The following is a 17,096-nucleotide window of genomic DNA, read 5'->3' as shown; positions in this document are numbered from 1 at the left end:
GTAAAGTATATCCTTATAATTGCAGAATTTCCACCCATGTTTCTGTATCTGTAACCAGCAATAAGTTTTGCACAGATAAGTGTGTCTCCACTAAATAGCCATTCTTGTCAGAGCACTGTAGGGTTTGGTTATGGTTTTTCAGGAAAAACAGTTGTAGCTAGCTGAGCAGCCACAACTGGTCCCCCGCTGACACCTCAAGATACTAGCAGGAGCATCAGACTCTGATTGACAAAGTGAAAGACAAAGCAACCACATTTTTCTCATTCTTGTGGTCAAGGGAATTTCCCGGCCACAAAGGCACAGAGTAGATCCTTGGGGTTCAAGGGAGGGAGAGGGAGCTAGCCCATAATATGTCCCACCAACTTCCCAGAAACTTTGACACTGGAATCTATCTTGACTGAGAGATGACTGCACATCCACCAGAGAGGGCCCTGAGTCAGGCCAAATATTGAGACAAGCAAGATGACTGGTCAGAGACAATCTGAAACACTGTCCATACATAACCCATGTAAACAATCCTCATTCCACACTTCACTGAAGCTCCACCTGTGTGTTCTTCCACACTACTTTGCTTCTAATAAATGATTTCACTGCTTCACAATCTGTCTCTGTGCTGAATACTTTCTTCAAAGAAGACAAGGACCAAGTACCTGCTTCAAGTCACAGCACCCATTACCCCATGAGATCAGCTATTATAAAAGCATATTTTCCTTGGAAACTAGATGTAAATATTTGTAGGTGAATACCTAATGTATACCTATAGAAGGCTGAATGCCAAAGAGTTGATGCTTTTGTGGTGCTGGAGAAGACTCTTGAAAGTCCCTTGGACTGCAAGGAGATCAAACCAGTCAATCCTAAAGGAAATCAGTCCTGAATATTCACTGGAAGAACTGAAGCTAAAGCTCAAGCTCCAATACTTTGGCCACCTGATGTGAAGAGCCGACTCACTGGAAAAGACCCTGATGCTGGGAAGATTGAGGGCAGGAGGAGAAGAGGGCAGCAGAGAATGAGATGGTTGGATGGCATCACCGACTCACTGGACATGAACTTGGGCAAACGGAAATAGTGAGGGACAGGGAAGCCTGGCATTCTGCAGTCCATGGGGTCACAAAGAGTTTGGCATGACTTAGTAACTGAACAATATCACCACCTAATGTATTCAGGTCACACCCTAGTAATAACATTTAATCTATTTAAAGCTGTATGTTCAGTTTAAAATAAAGCACTTTTTAATCAGTATCCACATGAGAGGTGAAAGTTCAAGAAGAGAAAGAAGACAAGAAGAATGTTAGTTATCGAATTATGTGTCCAGTTTCTGCTAGGAATAATGGACTCCGGAAGTCTAATCAGAATATACTAAAGTACAGTATCTGGGTTGTGATTTTATCCCTTCTTAAGGCATTGAGATTTTATAAAATGAACATAAGTTGGAGCCAGAGACACCTGAGTTCAAATCCTAGCTTACTAGCTGGGTAATCTTTCCAAATTTATCCAATAGCTTCAACACTTTAAAAATCTAAACAGTGTTGTAAGGATTCAGTTCAGTTCAGTCGCTCAGTTGTGTCGACTCTTTGAGACCCCATGAATCGCAGCATGCCAGGCCTCCCTGTCCATCACCAACTCCCAGAGTCTACTCAAACTCATGTCCATTGAGTCAGTGATGCCATCCAGCCATCTCATCCTCTGTCGTCCCCTTCTCCTCCTGCCCCCAATCCCACCCAGCATCAGAGTCTTTTCCAATGAGTCAACTCTTCACATGAGGTGGCCAAAGTATTAGAGTTTCAGCCTCAGCATAAGTCCTTCCAATGAACACCCAGGACTGATCTCCTTTAGGACAGACTGGTTGGATCTCCTTGCAGTCCAAGGGACTCCCAAGAGTCTTCTCCAACACCACAGTTCAAAAGCATCAATTCTTCAGCGCTCAGCTTTCTTCACAGTCCAACTCTCACATCCATACACGACCACAGGAAAAACCATAGCCTTGACTAGACAGACCTTTGTTGGCAAAGTAATGTCTCTGCTTTTCAATATGCTATCTAGGTTGGCGTCTTTTAATTTCATGGCCACAGTCACCATCTGCAATAATTTTGGAGCCCAAGAAAATAAAGTCAGCCACTGTTTCCACTGTTTCCCATCTATTTGCCATGAAGTGATGGGACCGGATGCCATGATCTTCATTTTCTGAATGTTGAGCTTTAAGCCAATTTTTTCACTCTCCTCTTTCACTTTCATCAAGAGGCTTTTGAGTTCCTCTTCACTTTCTGCCATAAGGGTGGTGTCATCTGCATATCTGAGGTTATTGATATTTCTCCTGGCAATCTTGATTCCAGCTTGTGCTTCTTCCAGCCCAGCGTTTCTCATGATGTACTCTGTATACAAGTTAAATAAGCAGGGTGACAATATACAGCCTTGACGTACTCCTTTTCCTATTTGGAACCAGTCTGTTGTTCCATGTCCAGTTCTAACTGTTGCTTCCTGACCTGCATATAGGTTTCTCAAGAGGCAGGTCAGGTGGTCTGGTATTCCCATCTCTTTCAGAATTTTCCAGTTTATTGGGATCCACACAAAGTCATAATGATAATCTAAAAGAAAATGGGAAATGATGGCTGGCAAATAGCACAAAGTGGTAGCACCGAAATGACTCCCCTGTTGCTGCCGTAACAAGTTACCACAAGTTCAATGGCTTAAAACGGCACACAGATCTTGCAGTTCTGGAGGTCAGAAGTCTAACGTGGGTCTCTGTTGGCTAAAATCAAGGCATGTCAGCAGAACCACATTCCCTTCCGGAGGCTTTGGGGAGGATCTGTTTTCCTGTCTCACCCAGTGTTCAGAAGCTGCTACAGTTCCTTGACTCACAGCTCCTTTCTTCACCTTCAAAGGGAGACAGCAGCATCTTCAGGTCACTCTCACTGTGATTCTTCTGCCTTCTTCTGATTACATCGGGCCCATCGGGTCATAATCCAGGATAATCTCTTTATCTTAAAGTCAGTTCATTAGCAACTGTACATCCATCTACAACCTTCATCCCCCCTTGTCATGGAGCACACAGCATACAGTTCCGAGGGACTGTGGTGTGGACATCTTTTAGAAAGGGCTGTGGCTCTGCATTTCACAGTGCTTTTTGCTCTTAACACTTGTTCATTCATTCATATACTTACTAAAGGAAAATACGAATGATATAGTAAAAGTATCTTTCAGTTCAGTTCAGTCACTCAGTCGTGTCCAACTCTTTGCGACCCCATGAATCGCAGCATGCCAGGCCTCCCTGTCCATTACCAACTCCCAGAGTTGACTCAAACTCACGTCCATTGAGTCGGTGATGCCATCCAGCCATCTCATCCTCTGTCGTCCTCTTTTCCTCCTGCCCCCAATCCCTCCCAGCATCAGAGTCTTTTCCAATGAGTCAACTCTTCGAATGAGGTGGCCAAAGTACTGGAGTTTCAGCTTTAGCATCATTTCTTCCAAAGAAATCCCAGGGCTGATCTCCTTCAGAATGGACTGGTTGGATCTCCTTGCAGTCCAAGGGACTCTCAAGAGTCTTCTCCAACACCACAGTTCAAAAGCATCAATTCTTTGGCCCTCAGCTTTCTTCACAGTCCAACTCTCACGTCCATACATGACCACAGGAAAAACCATAGCCTTGACTAGACGGACCTTTGTTGGCAAAGTAATGTCTCTGCTTTTGAATATGCTATCTAGGTTGGTCATAACTTTCCTTCCAAGGAGTAAGCGTCTTTTAATTTCATGGCTGCAGTCACCATCTGCAGTGATTTTGCCAAGAATTCTTCTGTTTTAGTAAAGTGCTTCAGTTCAGTTCAGGCACTCAGTCGTGTCTAACTGTTTGCGACCCCATGGACCACAACACGACAGGCCTCCCTGTCCGCCACCAACTCCTGGAGTTTACTCAAACTCATGTCCATTGAGTCAGTGATGCTATCCAGCCATCTCATCCTCTGTTGTCCCCTTCTCCCACCTTCAATCTTTCCCAGCATCAGGGTCTTTTCAAATGAGTCAGTTCTTCACATCAGGTGGCCAAAGTATTGGAGTTTCAGCTTCAACATCAGTCCTTCCAATGAACACCCAGGACTGATCTCCTTTAGGATGGACTGGTTGGATCTCCTTGCAGTCCAAGGGACTCCCAAGAGTCTTCTCCAACACCACAGTTCAAAAGCATCAATTCTTCGTTACTCAGCTTTCTTTATAGTTCAACTCTCACATCCATACATGACTACTGGAAAAACCATAGCCTTGACTAGATGGACCTTTGTTGGCAGAATAATGTTTCTGCTTTTTAATATACTGTCTAGGTTGGTCATAACTTTCCTTCCAAGGAGTAAGCATCTTTTAATTTCATGGCTGCAGTCACCATCTGCAGTGACTTTGGATCCCCCCAAAAATAAAGTCAGCCACTGTTTCCACTGTTTCCCCATCTATTTGCCATGAAGTGATGGGGCTGGATGCGATGATCTTAGTTTTCTGAATGTTGAGTTATAAAGCGCTTCAGTTCAGTTCAGTTCAGTCACTCAGTTGTGTCTTACTCTTTGCGACCCCATGAACTGCAGCACACTAGGCTTCCCTGTCCATCACCAGCTCCTGGAGTTCACCCAAACTCATGTGCATTGAGTTGATGATGCCATCCAGCCAACTCATCCTCTGTCATCCCCTTCTCCTCCTGCCCCCAGTCCCTCCCAGCAGATTTATACACTAAAAAATTAGCTGAGGCGGTTGCGGTGGGAGAGCAGCAGGCCAAGAGTGTGAGTTGCTCACCCCAGGGGCTGCCTGCTGTCCCGCTGCCCTCCGAGTGCAGCCATGTCCGAAGGAGAAGCCCCAGGAGGGAGTGAAGATGGAGAAGGACCACATCAACCTGAAGGTGGCCGGGCAAGTTGGCTCCAGGGTCCAGTTTAAGATCAAGATACACACACTATTCTGCAAGCTGATGAAGGCCTCCTGCCAGAGCCAGGGCTTGTCCATGAGATGGATTCAGTTTAGGTTTGATGGACAACCCATTAATGAAACAGATGCCCCAGCACAGCTGGAGATGGATGACCCTCAGAGGACACCAGAGGACACGACTGGAGAGGACACCAACAGCAGAAGGGGGGCCTCCAGCGTGGCCAGCTGCCTCTTGGTGGGGGGGGGGGGCGGCCTCTAGAGCCCCCATCCCCTTGTGGTGCTGGGCTGTGTTTGCTGTCAAACAGTGCAGGTGTGGCCAAGCCCATCGGCAGGCAGGCTCGGACACCGAGGACATTCCCTAGGAGGACTTTGCTCTGATGCACTCAAGAGCCACCACAGCAGTGGTCCCCAGCCTCCCTTGGCCCATCCCCTCCTACCTTTGTTTGGGTAAAAGGCCCACGTGGTGAGGGACTTGGGTTTTGTTTTTACCTTTTTGTTTTTTCTCCCTCCTATGAAATTTTCTCCCAACTTGTGACCTGAATGCCTACTTTCTGTCTAGACGGGGATCTTAACCCCAGGTGTTGACCCCCCCTCATTCCAATCACGGAGAGAACCGTCACCACTCTGGGGGTGCTTCTATGGGGCGAGTTTTGGGGTCACGGTCGGTGTGGGAGATATACTTTCACTTACTGTTTCTTGCGGGCACAGGTTTTTTTTTTAATGCTAAATATTAGAAATGTAAGCTTTGCCAGAGTATAGGAAAGTTGAAGGGAAAAGACTGGAATGTTTGTTAAAATGTATGAAGTTCTTCAGTAACATGGCCCTGGGCAGGGTCTGGAGTCCCAGACCCATTGCCATCAACGGCTGGTGACACTGCTCAGACACAATGAAAATGGGCTTTCCCCTTTTCTTAACAGAGAAGAGAGTAAGTCCCACACATCTGCCGTGGTCACAGTGCCAGGGCCTCAGATTTCCTCCAGTATTTGCTTCTGATGAGTAACGATGGTCTGTACGTAAACTAGGAAGATAGAAAATACTGCTGATTTTGCCGTTATGTCTTCGTGTAAAAGAGCTGCTTCAAAGCGTGGCTACAAGTGAGAGATGCCTCTGGTTCTCCCCGAGGACTGTGCTCTGCTCCCCAAGTTGGTATGGAGCTTACACGTTACATGTGATTTCGGTTCTGTGCAGCATTTTGGGGTCTGTCTTAGTCAGCCTCCAATGGCTGTCCCGTTGCCCTTCCGTGTGGACTCGCTCATGTGTGACAGCCCCTGGCTGCCTGTTCGGGTCACCTGGGCAGGACTGAGGCCTCGTTGGAGAAGTCTGCACTTCCTTTGTACCTTGCTGTTCGGGCACGTGTGGGGTATCTGCCGGCTCTGTTGTGTTTATTCCCCAATTTGTACATTATTTGTTGTCCTATACTACTGTCGATGGTAAATATTGTTTGGTATTCTGTCAAAAAAAATTAGCTGATAATACAAGATAGCATGAACAAGCCCCAATATGAGTCATTTAAGAGGAGAGGTCACTTAGATTAATGAGGGAGAAAAAAAGATTTTGATCATCCACGAGAAGTAATAAGGTCACCTCCTTCCCTCCACAAAAGGGCAATGTGATCTTAGGTTGCATTAAGATGAGAACAAAGGAGGGGCTCGCCTTGGTAAATCCTTGGTAAATCCCTGGAGATTTTGAAGGGTGTAAAAAATCTTCAGTGGAGCCAAAGGAGAGAGCCAACAGGGTGAAGAGCCTAGAATCAGAAAGTATAAGAAGTTTGGGGATATTTATGGTGTGATCTTCAAATACCTAATTGACAGACATATGAAAAGAAATCTAGATTTATCTTTGAAATCTTTGGAGTTTTAAACTGCTAAATTGCTTTAGTCATGTCCTACTCTTTGCGACTCCATGGACTGTAGCCCACCAAGCTCCTCCGTCCATGGGATTCTCCAGGCAAGAATACTGGAGTGGGTTGCCATTTCCTTCTCCAGGGAATCTTTCCGACCCAGGGATCAAACCCATGACTCGTGTCTCCTGCATTGGCAGGTGGGTTCTTTACCACTAGTGCCATCACTAGAATAAGTGTGTAGAAGTTAGATTTAAACTCAGTGTAGTAATTTTACATGGTTATAGTTTCCTGAAATGGAATGAGCTACCTGAGTTTCCTGTCCCTGGAGGTATTCAAATAGAATCCAGACAAGTGTCAAAGAATGTGCTCCCAAAGCACTTCTTCAGGCCTTAAACATTGTATTTACATTGTAATCGTTTGCATTCCAGTCTCCCTGTGCAACTTGTGACTTCTTTCTGATCTGAATCTGTCATGTTCATTTTAACTTGGCTCAGAAGGTACAAAATCAATCTTGGTTTGGTGGATAGATGCATGAATGAGATTAAAAGTTGGGCAGAGTGATCTTTAGTCCTTCCAACTCAGACTCTCAGTTCTCAGCTAGGATTTGAACTAGGTTTAAAGAATGGAATTGGTTGCAGAAAGGGGGTGGCAGTGTTGCATCCTAGGTTTCACAGTACAGAGAAAGCTCACAGACAAGAGGGAGCAAGAGAGTGGAGGAGCTACGATGGGTGAAGTACAGGAATTAGAGTTGGGGCAGAAGGTTTGGTCTTGATTCTTGAAGGTTCTTTAATTTCAAGGATGTCAGGCTTTCTCATCCTGCAGTCTGAACCCAGGCTGATGCTTGACTAAATCCTTATGAAAGAAGACAGAAAAAGTGCTCTTACAGTCATGAATTTTGGCTCTGCTGGGAAAGACTGTGACTTGATATGGACTGAAATGTCCCCCATGATTCTTATCTTGAAGCCCTAACTCCTAGTGAGATGGATTAAGGAGGTAGGGCTTGGGGAGGTGATTGGGTTTAGATGAGGTCATGAGGATGGGGCCCTCATAATGAGATTAGCTCCCTTCTAAGAAGAGACACCAGGGAGCTTTCTCTCCCTCTCTGTCTCTCTCTGCCATGGGAGGACACATGGAAAAGGCCATCTACAAGCCAGAGAAGAACACCCTCACCAGGGAGCAGAATCAACCAGCACTTTGCTCTTGGATTTCCCAGCCTCCAAAACTGAGAAATACTGAAATAAGCATCTCCTGTTTAAGCTGACCAGGCTATTGTATCAATATTTTTGTTACAGCAGCCCGAACTGACTAATACAGGGCTCTTGCCTACATCTGGGAGTAATGAGTCAGAACTCAGCGCTAGGCAGTGGTAGCAAAAATATAAAAGAAATCAGATGGGAAGAGACATTACTGAAAACATTAAGACTTGGTAGTGAGAGAACAAGAAAGGGTTTAAAAGGGAGGGCCACAGCTTTGTGAACATGAGGGCAGACAGTTATGTCCATTGAGCTTCTTAGTGCAATGGAAGGAAGATGAGAAACTATTTGGAATATCCAGGATTTCCTGCAACTGTTTCCATTAAGTGCATGGCTGAAAATGGGCTATTTTTAATGTTGATGAGAATGGCAAGTCAAGAGTTTTAGTCTGTGGAGAGCAAACTTTTCTTGGAAGGGAGCTGTAGTACTGATAAAACTTTGCTCTGAATGGTAGTATTAACAGCAGGCACTGTTGGACAAGCCTGACGATGGGCCAGCCTGATACAAGACACTGTGTGTATCATCCCACTTCATTAAATTATCCCTCATTTGAAGACCTCAGCTTGTACCCCATGCAGTATCTGCTTTAGGGAGTGCCCAAGGAAAATTCTCATTCACATTAGCTCTAAGGATAATTATATGTCTCTTAAATAATTGAATTTCTTTTTTAAATTTTTGGACTCTGAATGCAATTAACACATGACCCTGTGTGTGTGTGTGTGGTGTGGTGGGGTTGGCAGAGGCAGGAGGAAGTTGAAGGCGTTATGCTAAGTTTCAGATCCATAATTGTGGCCCAATTTTAGTTGTGTGTAATATATAATTTCTTAGCCTCTTTCCTGTTTCTTATTTTTTCCCTCCCCTTGTTTTTCTATCCTCCCTCCTCTTTTAATTTATGCTGCCTTGTATTTTATGTATCTCTGAAGGCAGTCCTAAATTCCAAAACAAAGGACAATAATTATAAATATATTTCTATTTACGTCAGCCCCCACTTTATAGATGAGGAAGCAGAGGCTCAATTTATTTAACTTGCCGGAGATCACAGTGGGTCTACTACTTACCTATTGCCAGGTAACAAATCCCCTCCAAAACTAGCAGCTTAAACCAGCAAACACATAATTTCTCAGTTGATTCCTGAGGGTCAGGAGTCTGGGAGCAGCTCAGTTGGGTAGTTCTAGCTCGGGGGCTGGTGGGGTTGCAGTCGAGCCGTCTGCTGGGGCTCTAACTGTCTGAAAGCTGCAGTCTTTTATAACTTAATCTCAGAAGTGACGATCACTCTCGTCTTCCACCAGTCACACAAACCAACCCTGGTAAAGGGAAAGGAGTCCACAAGGGCATGAGTCCCAGGGATAGGATCGCTGGAGGCCATCTTGGAAGCCGCCACTCGCAGGGAGGAAATAGCATACTGAGCCTGCAGGATGTTGCTTCTACAAAAGCACTGGCTCTGGATATGCTCAAGTTTGGTCCCCAGAGCGGCTTTCATTTTTTTTCCCCCTTTTCAGCTTGAAGAACAGGTGAATGAGCACAGCAAGTGAGGAGGCTCTGGGCTTCAGTTTTCTTCCTCTGATCCTGCTTACAAGTTGCCAATGCTGCCACAGTTCCATCCATAAAGCTTTGTATTGCCTCATAACTATTTAATCGCTGCTAAAAGTAAACTTGATTTTAATCCATAAGACAACACTAAATGATCTAACTGTCGGGTCCCACTAAGAAGTGGAGAGTAATAGCTAACATGACACTATACAGGCTGATAGCCTCTGACTTTGGTAGTGCAAGAAACAATTGATAGTAATTGTAATTCCTCCCACTTTTTATACTCTTTGCTTCATGGGAGATATGGGTATATAAAGGATGGAAGTTTTTAGTGATTCTGCCTTCCCCCCTCCATAAGGTGATTCCACCACTCATTTGTTAGTGTAATGAGAAAATCTATAAAGATATTTTTATGGAACATATATTTTACTGCATTGCTGATCTGTGGCCACATTTTGTCAGGGTAATAAATTAGGGCGTGTTGTTTTCCTGGATTCAGGAAACTGCCGGCTCAGTGTTTGGTATTCAGACCTCAGATCCATGACTCACCAATAAACCACCTGGACAAATGAGCAGAGAGGATCTGAACTGCTGCGGACTATTGCCCCACCTCTCGATTCTTAACTCTATTCTGTATCTGGAAATTCCGTTTTCATTTGAGATATGTATAAATTGATGTCACTCTCCATGTTTAAACATAGCCCCAAACCGATTTCTTTCCTGAGATTGTTTTTCAGAACAGTGGTGTTGAACTTCAATTAAAATTTGCAAACCATCGCTGTGCGCCCGTGGTATTTGAATGTTGCTATGACTTCTTGTACATCTCTGTGACCTCCCTCCAGGACTTTGTGGTACGCCAGTTTGCAAATGAGATGATCAGTTTGGTCTAGGGAGAGAATTTTCTCTTTAGCTTTGACTGATTTAGGTACAAATTGATTTGTTAAATTCTCTTAGAGTGTTCTAGGCTTTGTGCTATGTTCTCTAATTGGATAAAAAGCTAAGACACAGCTTTGTACCTTTAAAAACTTGTGGTCTAGCTGCTAGGTAAATATCAACAGGAACAATTATGAAACCATGTGAGACAGCAGAAGTATTCACAAAATCCTTGAGGAGAGAGAAGGGGATTAGTTCTGCCCAGTGGTGGAGGAGGAAGATTTTACCAGGAAAGACCTCTCTTAGATCGGTGGCCCCCAAATGTTGGTCTCAGGACCAGTGCTAGTCTCTAATAAAATTTTCACTGACTTGTGGCAGAGTGAGAAAGAAAACAAAATTCCATAAGCTAATTTTAAGATTAAAAAAATCTTAATTTATCACGAAATTATGTATTGACATTCTTTTTCCTGTGATGTCCTTCACTTCATGAAGACATGATGATAATATATATTATTGTTTTCTTTCATTGCAAAATAAAACTTGGCAACCTAGCATCATCCAAATTTTCTTGTGTGCATTCATTTATTGGTCCTTGAAACCTAAACGGCTAGTAGCCTTTGTGAGGATGGTTATATTTGTGCTGGTGTTAGAAGAAAGAGACACTCATGTAAAGGCATTCTTGCTGTTTGCCTGTCAGTGGTTTAACAATACCTACATTAAGGGGAAACTAATTTGCGAGAAAGAAAAAATGTATGCTTGCATTTAAAAACTGGCTTTGAATGTTTTTCTAGTATGTGTCTGGGGGAATGTGGAGGGGGGTGGGTATAAGAGAAAAAGTAGTGCCCACAGTGCTGCAGAATTTGAACTGTAGCTTTGGAGAGCTGCTGTTGCCAACATGAATACTGGTTTTAGAAGGATTCCCATCCCCATCCCCTCAACCTTCACCCCTCTGTATAAAATCTTCAGAAGTTTAGATAAGATTAAGCTTGATGATAGTAAACCTTCTACTTCTTTCCAGGTATTGGATTAAAAAGTAACCTTGGTATATATGGGCCCCTTTTCTCCCCTGATTTTTCACCAGGGGACAGGAGAATGAGCCATTGTGTCTGTGTGTCTGAGCAGGTCAGTGGTAATGGAATGTTTAACCTGCCACGTTGTCAGTCTACCTTGTTCATCTCACCTACAGTGGCAAAGCTTTTCATCTATTTGCAAATGGATGCCTCTCAGGAGTTGAGCTATATCCATAATTTTAGGGAATGTATCATCTTTGAAGAGGGACTCAAGGAGAATGACAAAGATGATAAAAGGGCTGAATAATATCAAAAGGTATTAGATTTAAGAAGAATACTATCGGGATTTCCCTATCTGAACTCTGGGGCAGTGATCTTACAGGATTCCTTCCAGCAAAAATGCTTTAAAAAATGATCAAAGATTTCCCGGAAAATTTGCAAGACAACACTTGTAAATAGCAGGCTCTTCTACTGTGCATTTGGAAGCAGCCCTGTGTGTGGTGAAGTAAGAGGCTCTGAAGTCAGAGGATTCAAATTCTTGCTCACTCATTACTGCAGTCAAGTCACCACCTTGCTAAGCTTTAATTTTCTCCTCTCTTCAACGGAAATAATAGCCAAAGGGCTGTTGTAAACAGAAGTAATAAGCATGCAATAAGCACAAACTATTACTATTCTTCTTATATTTAAATTTTTATTATTGTCACTTCCTCCCGAGAAGAGAGCCTCTATCCTGGCCCTTCTGTCCTTGGCTCTGCACTGTCTCCCGTCTCTGTGTCTGGAGTGTCCTGATTCAAGTGACCGTGTGCGCTGGTTGATTCAGCTTCCTTGAAACTAAAGCATCTGCAGGTGAACAACAATGAAATTACGTTTATAGGGCAGATCATTTATTCTGCTTAACTCTCAAATGTTAAAGGAGATAAATACAAATTTTATGTCACAATATTTTTAGACAAAATCATGTGGAGAAAAAAAAATGTTATTTAAGCGAATTATGTATTCTATTAATAATCCACAGGCTTCCCATGACCTTTAGCAACCCAGTAATGGATATATTGGAAGGAGATAAACACACAAGAGAGGATGAGATGATGGAATATTCCATGTCCTTTCTGGCTCCTATTTTGTATTTTAAAAAAGAGAGAAACATGGGCTTTAAGGGGTAGAATTGTGACCCAGTCTGGCACATAGAGGTATGCTGTCCACCCTGAAATGGCCAGCTAAGCTGTTGAAAGTTGAGATAGAGAAGCTAAAAAGGGCCCTTTGCACACCTTAGCACCAAATTTTGTAATTAAAAGAAAACAAAGGGGGAGAGGACACATGTATACTTATAGCTGATTCATGATGTTGTATGGCAGAAATCAACACAACATTGTAAAGCAATTATCCTCCAATTAAAAATAAATTAAGGGAAAAAAGAGAATAAAAGGTCCACGAGGTTTCATTGGTTCCTTAGAAGTGTTGAATTGACCTAACCTGATGAGCACTATTTGCGTCATTCTTTCATTCAACCAGTAATTGTTGGACACCCAGATACTGTTCTTGCTGAAAGTACGCGTGCGTGCTAAGTTGCTTCAGTTGTGTCCGACTCTTTGCGACCCTATGGATTGTAGCCCACCAGACTCCTGTGTCCAAGGGATTCTCCAAGCAAGAATACTGGAGTGGGTTACCATGCCCTCCTCCAGGGGATCTTCCTGACCCAGGGATCGAACCTGTGTCTCCTCTGGCTCCTCATTGCAGGCAGATTCTTTACCGCAGAGCCATAGGGGAAGCCCACCGTTCTGAATACTGAAGGGCAAACAGGACCAAACAAACCCCTGTTCTCATGGCACCTGCAGTCCAGGGGGGAAATCACTGCAGAAAAAACTCCACAGGAATTCACAGCAGAACCAAACTTTAGTGGCTTACGAAGTCCCTGAGGGTGGCCTTGGTGGCTGATGTCTCGTAATCACCTTGCTTAATATTCATGCAGAGACGTAGGTGTGTTTTTCTTTTATACTACTTATCACAGCAGTAACTTTCTATTAAAGCCATGAGGAGTTTTGACCTCTCAAAGATGATTGACATGGCTTTGGAGATCTATTTTTGTCCTGCTTTCTCAAGTTCGTGTCCTGTGTGATAGCCAACAAGGAAAATACCACGCTGCCAAGTGTAAGCACGTAAGATCTGTGTTATCCGTGATACTTGGACTATTGCAATACTGATGGGCTGAGAAATTTTTCATTTACCTAACGTAATTTTCAGGTTTGAGCATTGAGGTTACCTAACAAGTTAGCGGGGAGAAAGCAGTGGCACCCCACTCCAGTGCTCTTGCCTGGAAAATCCCATGGACGGAGGAGCCTGGTAGGCTGCAATCCATGGGGTCATGAAGAGTTGGGCACTACTGATCGACTTCACTTTTCGCTTTCGTGCATTGGAGAAGGAAATGGCAACCCACTCCAGTGTTCTTGCCTGGAGAATCCCATGGACGGAGAAGCCTGGTAGGCTGCAGTCCATGGGGTCGCACAGAGTCGGACACGACTGAAGCGACTTAGCAGCAGCGGCAGCAACAAGTTAACTATTTGATATAGTTAACTTTTGAGGGGGTATGTCTTCTTAACTTTCAATGTCAATTTTAGATAGTCAGAAATCTTGCCTGAGGCCAATACCTGGATAATATTGTAAGTGCTGGTGAAACTATGAGAATGACCATCAGATTTCCGTAGGCAGGCAGTTTGTAAAGGAGGAGGATTAGTTTTAACCTTAACTCCCCTTCAACTCTTAACGAAAAACATGTGGTAAATCAAGCAGGGCGTGTTAGGTATTGCATTTCAGTTGTGGAGTGACATCTAATACCAAGTCAGCATTTGTTGTTAACTCTGGATGTACTGTATTAAGTAGTTAAGGACAAGTCTTCTCTCAAATATCCCCCACAGACAATTCATTAATGACAACAGGAAAAGAATGGTACCTTTCCAGTGGGGAGACCAGACGGGCCCCACCATCACCAGTGAACCCAGCATCTGCAGCCACAGTAGTTACTGACTGCCTCGAGGTTCTCCCTGAGATGCCGTGGAAAGTGCATGGCCTCACCTGGGAATATTCGTACCAGAAAATGGTTAACCTGAATCTGATCATGAGGAAACAAGCAGACAAATCCAGATGGTGGGACATTCTGCTAGGCAATCGGCTTGGACTCTTCAAAAATGTCCACATTATGAAAGCCAGACCAAAAAGGGAAAAAAACCTAGGTGGGTAAATGCTATAAATTGAGAGAGACCAAAGAGACCTGGCAGCTGGGGGATATGGTGCTGAAGGACACTGAAGGAAGAGGAGAGAGTGGAGGGAAAGGGAGGGGAGGAAGGAAAAAATATCTATAAAAGACATTTGGGGGCAAATTGGAGAAACTTTAATATAATCTGTGTTTGATTATCCTTTTGATGCTAAATTCCTTGCCTCTGAGCATTATGAAGGAGGATGTCTTTGGTCAGGAGAATTCAGAATTCAGGAGATTCGTGCTGAAATATTCTAGGTGTGAAATGTCCTGAGAGCTGCAACTTTCAAGGGGCTCAAGATAAGGGCTCCCAAAACATGGAGAGAGAGAAACAAACATGGCAAAATGTTAATTGGTGAGTCTAGGTGTAGGAAATATGTGTGTTCCTTGAGTTATTCTTTCAACTTTTCTGTTTCAAGTTTTTCAAAACAAAAAAAGGGAGAGGTGAGGGAAGTCTGTTTGAGGGAAATTATAGAAATCCGGAACAAAAACAAGATGTAAGAGAACACATGTGCGTACAACTCAGCTGTGATGCCTCAGAGGAATAAAGGCCAGGACAGTGGACTGACTCTGCAGTGGGACTCACAAGGGTTGTGCTCTGGTGTGTCCTCAGGCATCACTCACCCTGGGATCATGGGCAGTTTGCCTAACTCTCTGTATCCATTTCCTGCTGCTAAGTCGATTCAGTCGTGTCCGACTCTGTGCGACCCCAGAGACGGCAGCCCACCAGGCTTCCCCGTCCCTGGGATTCTCCAGGCAAGAACACTGGAGTGGGTTGCCATTTCCTTCTCCAAGTATCCATTTGCTAGGGCTGCTGAAACAAGCGTCACAAACCACGTGGCTTGAAACAACAGAGATGTCTCACTCATCTCACCATTTTGGAGGCTGAAGTCTGAAATCAAGGTATCGGCACGGTCAGGCTCCTTCTGAAACCTGGTGGGGAGCATCTTTCCTTGCCTCTTGCTGGATTCGGATGGGTTGCCAGCAGTCCTTGGCTCTCTAAGCTCACAGCTGCAGCCCTTCGCGTTCTGCCTCCATCTGTTACATGGTGTTCTCCTCTCCTGTGTCTGTCCCAGGATCCCTCCTCCTCTGGGAAGGACAGCAGTTGTATTGGATTGGGGCCACCCTAATGACCTCATCTGAAACTTGATTACATCTGCAGAGACCCTATTTCCAAATAAGGGTGCGTCCACAAGTGCTGGGGATTAAGGCTTTGACATATCTTTTCAGGGGATGCAGTTCAACCCATAACCCTCTTCATTCTTGTTTCTCTAACTCCCAACATGTGTGGGGGACGCGGTGGACCCAATCAACCAGAATGCACACTGAGGTCCCTTCTGAAGCTCAGAGTCTGAGGCTCTGGGTGTCCACTGTTCTAAATTCAGACATGAGTCAGCTTTGGGCGACTACAGAGCCCAAGAGAGATGTGATGAGAAGGAGGTTCCAGGTCATTATTAAACAGATAAGAAGCGTGTCCCTTGGACACATGATTAGTGTACATTCTTGGCATAGCAGGGGCTGTTTTATTTTGCTTGTCATAGTCATCCTTTTTGTCCTCATTTTTATTGTTGAATGATTGTTTGTCAAAAGTTTTCTAAGCTGAATTCCCATCCTGTTACCCATAAAATTGCATAAAATGAGATGCTAGAGTTAAAAAAATAACTGTCACATCACAACTGATATTAGAGATTGGCAAGGCTGCCAGCTGGAGCAGACTAACAAGGAAAATCAAGACTCCTCTCTCCGTCTTTGTCCTTCAGGCTAAAAAAAGGCAAGATAACAAGAGAGAATGTTCTGTAATGAGTAAGGGTGGCCGTGCCTCGTGATGGGTCAGCCATGCGTGTCTGGAGGAGGACTCTCTTTGAGGCCCAGGAGGTGGGCTGGGGGCGGGGTGTGGAGGACGGCAAGTGGAGGAGGGTAGGGGGAGCGTAAATGGAGATGAGAACCACCAACAGTCTCCTGATGTCTCTGTGCTTCAAAGAGAAAACTGTGTCACAGCCGCAGGAGGGGAAAGCACTGATCGCAGAGTTGAAAGAGGACATTTTCCCAGAGCTGTAGACCCACAGTCCTCAGCGTGACTGATGTACAAAGCTTCATCTGCCTCCCTCCTGCGTCTCCCCCACTCCTCGTCTCCCCACATGTGACTCAAGGTAGATGCCAGATGTGTAAACCAGGGCAGGGCCGTGTCCCATCTATTAGAAATCTCTGACTTGTGGGCACGAAACAGAAACCTCAGCCAAAGGGAATCTTCTCCAAAATCCAATTGCGCTCTTTTCTTTCCTGGCTTTCAGAAATCATTTGGATAAACCATGGATGATTTAATTATACTGTCATTATGAAAGCAGGTTCTGTCACTTGCCGTCAGTGCCAGGTAAAAACACTTGGAATTCACACTGTGTCGTTATCACTCTGGTCTTCCTTTGCCGCTCTTCAGCAATGGGCGT

The 17,096-nt window shown here is 44.4% G+C and overlaps 1 long non-coding RNA gene across 1 annotated transcript; it reads right to left on the bottom strand.

The window, feature by feature from the left end:
• Window positions 1-12,079: 12,079 nt before the first annotated feature.
• LOC138990740 (uncharacterized) lies at window positions 12,080-15,718 on the bottom strand. The gene is made up of 3 exons (XR_011466842.1): window positions 15,527-15,718; window positions 14,350-14,471; window positions 12,080-12,242 (listed from the first exon to the last, which is right to left on the bottom strand). It is a non-coding gene; the product is annotated as an uncharacterized lncRNA (long non-coding RNA).
• Window positions 15,719-17,096: the final 1,378 nt, after the last annotated feature.

Source organism: Bos mutus, chromosome 14, assembly GCF_027580195.1.
Source record: "Bos mutus isolate GX-2022 chromosome 14, NWIPB_WYAK_1.1, whole genome shotgun sequence".
In the NCBI taxonomy this organism is placed as follows: domain Eukaryota; kingdom Metazoa; phylum Chordata; class Mammalia; order Artiodactyla; family Bovidae; genus Bos; species Bos mutus.
The sequence above is the reverse complement of the archived record's forward strand: the minus strand, read 5'-3'. Positions and strand labels throughout refer to the sequence as shown.